Genomic DNA, 6,000 nt, shown 5'->3' with positions numbered 1-6,000 from the left:
ACACATCAAGCTTCCCCTGGATTGGTGCCTTGTGAACTCAACATAATGCTGAAAGGTTGGAAAATCCATTGTTGCTGATCGTTTTCTAATAATTCTCAAATGAAGACCCTGCAGATAACGGAAAATTGAACATCAGGCAACCTGGGGCGTGAGGTTCATCATTACCTGTCTCATACACGTGACAAAAGCCCTCGGTGGTATCCTTAAATGTAACCAGTTGGATCAAAACACAAAATGAGCTTCTCTGAAAGGGCCTTTCGCACAATAAAACCTGATTAAAAACACACTGGACCCAATTGTAACTGCGCTCTAGCTGTCTGCTGCAGTAGGGGCAAAGGGAGTGTGGGGGCGCTGGTGTGAAAAAGAACACGAGGACCTCCTTGTGGAACTGCTCCTGCTCCTTGGCTAGAGTGAGAGGCAGTCACCCTGGCTGCCTGCCTCTTTTCTGCAGATTAATCCCAGCCTCATATGGCCTTGGAGAGTAAGCACGCGGTGCCTGCTGACTTGCTTGATGCCATCCTTGACCGATGGCCAGTGGAGGGACTGGAAGGCACAGTTGAGATGGTCAACAATATTAGTATTTAATTTGATAAGTTTCCTATGTATTTTTTTCATGATTGCAGTGTTCAAGTGAGGTCTTGTGGTGCAGTGGGTAGCATCCCTACCTCAGAACCAAAAACTCAGGTTCGAGTCCCACTCCAGGACTTGATGGCTACAGAAAGTGTGTTGATAACAGGGACACACAGGCTGACTATCAGCCTGTAAATCCTTCCAATATGCCTAATGGCTGGTGCTAATGGTGGAATAGTTTCCTGGTCAGCCATACTGCAGAAGGCAATGGCAAACCACTGCAGTACTTTGCCAAGCATAATCATGGACCAAGTCTAATGGAAGCCCATAGTCACCAATGCCCTCTTGGGCATGGTACCAGGAGCAGGAGTGCTTGATTAGCTGTGCTCCTTTGAAAGGGGTCACTTTGGCCCTTTTTGACATTGATACATTATTCTGTTTACCACACAGAAAAAGGCCATTCAGCCCAAGCAGTCCATGTTGGTGTTTTTGCTCCACATGAGCCTCCTCCCATTCCTACTTCCTTTCACCCTATCTTGATATCCTTCTAATCCTTTCCCCATTATGTGCACACTTAGCTTCACCTTTTGCACCTTATTAAACTCAGTGCAAAGATGAGACGTTGGGACTATCCAGCAGGCCTTAAAGTTACCGCCTGGCAGCTGGAGGAAGTCCGGAGTTGTCGGTGTGTTAACCTGTGGGTTTCAGGTTGTATCGTTCAGCAATGTGAAACCTGGCATCAGCGCCGGTGTGATCACATGACCTGACTTCAGTAAGCTAGCATCAAGATCCGCCACTAGATCAAAGCTTGAAAATAACAGCAGGGAATATAAAACAGGCCAAGAAATTCCCATCCTGAATAGAGAAACACAGAATGGTGGAAATCTGATATAAGCATTCTTCGTATCGAAGATGAGGGGGTGATCTAATGGAATTGTTTAAGAAGGTTAAAGGAGTTGATAGGATAGATAGAGAGAAACTATTTTCTCTGGGGGTACGGGGGAGGGGGTCCAGGACAAAGGGGCAGAACCTTAAAATTAGGGCCATTGAGGGGTGATGTCAGCATTTCCTCACACAAACAGGCAGTAAAGGAGCTGACTGGTCCATTATTGTCACCAGGCTGATCAGCATAGCGGGAAGTTAACACATTTCCCTCCACATCAGGACCAGTGGGATAAACTGTTCCCACTTGTGAAAGGATCGAGAACGAGGGCGACAGATTTAAAGTAATCGGCAAAAGCGGCAAAAGCGATACGAGGGAAAGCTTTTTCACACAGCGAATGGTTAGGGTCTTGGATGCACTGCCTGAGAGTGTGGTGGAGGCAGATTCAATCGTGCCATTCAGGAGGAAATTAGGTGATTTAGAAAAGAAATGACCTGCAGGGTTACAGGGAGAAGGCAGGAGAATCACACCAGAGGCAGAATTTTGCCCTTGGCTGGGGAGCCTGGTGGGGGTGGGCAGGGGGGCGGTGGGGAAGCCTGCGATCAGCACCACGCCGCGATTTTACACGGGCCGGCCAATTAACGCCCGTCCAGCGTGATACGCGAGCGGCAGCGCTGAGCGCTGAGCGCTGTCTGAGCGGGCGGGAGGAGGAGGGCGAAGAGGCCTAGCGCAAACTTCTCGCGTGCGCGCGGAAGAGTGCTTCAACCTGCCTGAGGTACGGCGCTGCCCCAGGGAAGGTGAAGCGCTGTTTATAACAACTAATGAAGAAAATAAAAATGTCATAAAACATGTCCCCTCAGTGCGACTCTGTCACATGAGCAGGGACATGCTTTCAATTCAAGCGCAAAATTTTTACTTTATTTTTATTGGCTTTGGGAAACCTCATCCTGCCCGTGGATGGGGCTTCCTAAAAAGTGCAAAGGAGTTTTCGCTTGCTCGCCAACTGTTAGTGGGATGGGCAGCGTAAATTTGAATGTAAAACCTTTTTAATGGCCTTAAATGGCCTTTTAATTGTCGGTGGGCGCGCTGCCAACTCCAGCGCGCGCCCGCTGGCCGATGTATTGCAGGACTACACTGTGATGTCGGGATGCTCGCCCGACATCATCGCGCACCATTTTTATGTTCGCCTGTGGTCCAGGCACGTGCCTGCCCGCCGAACTCAATATTCTGCCCTAAGTGACATTGAGCTGGTCGCACACACAATGGGCCGAATGGCCTCCGTCTGCGCTGTAACAATTTGGTGATCCTGCAAATATTTTCTGCTTCTGATGAAGGGCTTAGTTTGCTCTCACTGGGCCCTGCTGTGCCTGACTTGTTGAGGGACCAGCTTCAATTACACAGAGGGCAGAACCTTTGGGTCAGCAAGCAGGGGGTGGGCACCGCTCGCTGATGGGTAAAATGATGCTCGGTGATGTCGGGCGTGTGTCCCGATGTCGCCGCGTGTCACTCTGATCCTCAGTCCGGTGGGTGCGCAGTGGATTCGCCTGTGCGCCGACGAACTATCAAAGGCCTATTAAAGCCACTTAAAAACTAATTAAAGTAATTAATTGAGCTGCTCATCCAACCCTTAAGGTAGGCAGGCAGGCAAAAATCCCAGGCAGCCTTCGCATGTATCATGAAACCTCATCCACGGGCAGGATGAGGTTTCATGAAGGGTCTATAAATTAAATAATTTCTTTATTAAAGTTCATTGACATGTCCCAGCTCATGTGACACTGCCACATGAGGGGAGAAGTCTTAGAATTTTTTATTTTCTTTATTAAAATTTTTAAAAATCAATCTAATCTCCCTGAGGCAGCTCCGTGCCTAAAAAGCTTGTCAATTGGTAATTTCAACACTGGTTGGTAGGTTTTTTTTTTAGACAAGGGTAAGGGTTACAGAGCCAAGTTGGGTAGGTGGAGTTAAGGTACAGATCAGCCAAGATCTCAATGAATGGTGGTACACGCCTGCGAGCTGAATGGCTTCCTCCTGTAGCTGCTTTTGGACATAGGTCAGGAACGGCACCATCAGGCGAAGGGGGATCTTGCTTTTTGTAGAAAAACGGAAAATTGATCCATTGGCTCCAAATGCAGATTAAAGTGAGGAAAAGTAGAGAGGGAATCTTCAGAGAGACTCAAACAAAAATAGAATTTTTTAAAAAGAGACTTGCATTTATATAACGCCTTTCACAAATTCAGGACGTCCAAAAACACCTTATATCCAGCGATGTATTCCTGAAGCACAATCACAGTTGCGATGTAGGAAATGCTGCGGCCAATTTGTGCGCAGCAAGCACCCACAAAGAACAACGAGATAATATCGAAATAGCCTGTTTTTTTTTAATGATGGCTGAGGGATAAATATTAACCAGGACATCAGGGAGACAACTCCCCTACTTCTCTTCCAATAGTGCCATGGGATCCTTTATGCCCACCTGAGAGGGCAGATCGGGCCATGGTTTAATATATCATCTGAAAGATGCCAGCAACACCTCAGTACTGCGCTTTGAAGTCAGCCCGGACTACGTGCTCCGGAGTTGGAATTAAACCCACAATCTCATACTCAGAGGTGAGAATGCTCCCACTGAGTTAAAGCTGGAACCTTAGCAAGTCTGGCACAGCAGGCCTGGAGAGAACGAGCTGAGCCATTCACCAGAAGCAAAAAATATTACAGATGAACAGCTTACAAAAAGGAACAGAATGAATGGAATAGTTGGAGCGGGGGAAATGTGCCATCGACAAAAAAAAACATGAGCTGTGAAGGGGTAGGAGGGCAGGGTGGGGGGTGGAGTCAGGCAGATGGAGGCAGTGGTGGGGTGGGGGGGGGGTGCAGTTGTGACAGGAGGACCTTGACAGGGGTGATTAATGCCTGAGATAAAAGGAAGCTAAGGGTGGCGGTAATGGAGTTGAACTTGTCCAGTTGAAAGTAAGAACAGGAAGCGGTGTTAGCTCACAGTTAGCTGGCTGAGAGTAGGGCTGGACAAGGAGAGTTCCACAAAAGGAGAGTTCCACGCCTCTTATCAATCTTGTAGAAAGGGAGCCCCTCCGACATGACTGAGTCAGAGAAAGATCTACATCTGAAGTTGTGAATCACATTTAGATGCTGATTGGGCAGCTCTGTATTCCAGAACTATCTGGCTTCATTCTGAAGTCCATATTGGGAATAAAGTTTCACCTTCTCAGTCCATCAATCAATCACTATCTTCTAACAGATTGTGTCAACCCCCAATATGAAATGCAACACAAAATCCACACTGAGGGAGTTTTTCTTTTCCCCATTCAGTGGAGATAGCTTCCACTGCTACAATCTGGTTAATCACACTCTCACCAGTGACCCCTCTCTCCTACATCCTGTGTTACTGATTGTATCTCTACAGATGTTAATCCAGCTCCCTCACACCATCACTTAGTGACACCTCACTCCCAGCACCCTTTGTTACTGACTGTATCTCTACGGATGTTAATCCAGCTCCCCCACACCATCACTCAGTAACCCCTCACCCTCAGCACCCTGTGTTACTGACTGTATCTCTATTGATGTTAATCCAACTCCCTCACACTGTCACTCAGTAACCCCTCTCTCCCGATGGTTCTGTGTTATTGACCTTATCTCTACTTATGTTAATCGAACTCCCTCACATTGTCACTCTGAAACCTCAACCACCCCCAGCACCCTGTTTAATTAATGTATCTCTACTGATGTTAATCTAGCCCCCTCAGGCTGTCACTAAGTAACCCCTCTCCCCCCACCCAAACACTCTGTGTTACTGACAGTATCTCTACTGATGTCATCCTTTTCTGTTAAAACTAAAAAAATCAATAGAAAGAATCAGTAAAATAATATCTCCATTATAAAGGGGGCTCTGGATAAATTCTGGTTCTGGGTGTATCTTTTAACACCCTTTCATCCAAAAGTGATTATGTGTGGTTAATAAATAGCCTGTCATTCTTAATCACAGAAACGTGGGCTGTGATTAATTTTTTTTGGAATGGGTGGAAAAAGTATTCCAGGATATGAAAGAGCACACTCCCCAAAATCCCTGCACAGCCTCCAAATATCTGGACCATATAAAAATCCAGTAGTACCTGGCATCTGTACATGATGCAGAGATCAGGATAAAGGACCATGAACAATCATGGAACAGTGGCCAATCTGTGTTTACAAACTCACTCAGTTACACTAGGGTATGCCAAAGTCATAACAGCCAAGCACTGGTGAGTATTGAGCCCTGACCATTAACCCACCATTGATTAATTGGTTTGCCAGTTAAGTAACTAATGGCAAACTAGGATTCTGTCACGAGGCATGAATGTTTGGATTTAACTTGTGAATATGGGAAGTAGGACAAGGATCAACTGTCTTGCCATCCAAGCCAAGTTGCCAACTCTCCAGGATTGCATCGGAGTCTCCAGGGTTCATCTCCCAGACACTGCAATGAGCAACATGGGAAAAACGTCATAACAAACATTAAAGAATTGGGCCTGACTTGTGTTTTATTTAATGGAATA

The sequence above is a fragment of the Carcharodon carcharias genome, chromosome 14 (genome assembly GCF_017639515.1).
Source record: "Carcharodon carcharias isolate sCarCar2 chromosome 14, sCarCar2.pri, whole genome shotgun sequence".
In the NCBI taxonomy this organism is placed as follows: Eukaryota; Metazoa; Chordata; class Chondrichthyes; order Lamniformes; family Lamnidae; genus Carcharodon; species Carcharodon carcharias.
The sequence above is the reverse complement of the archived record's forward strand: the minus strand, read 5'-3'. Positions refer to the sequence as shown.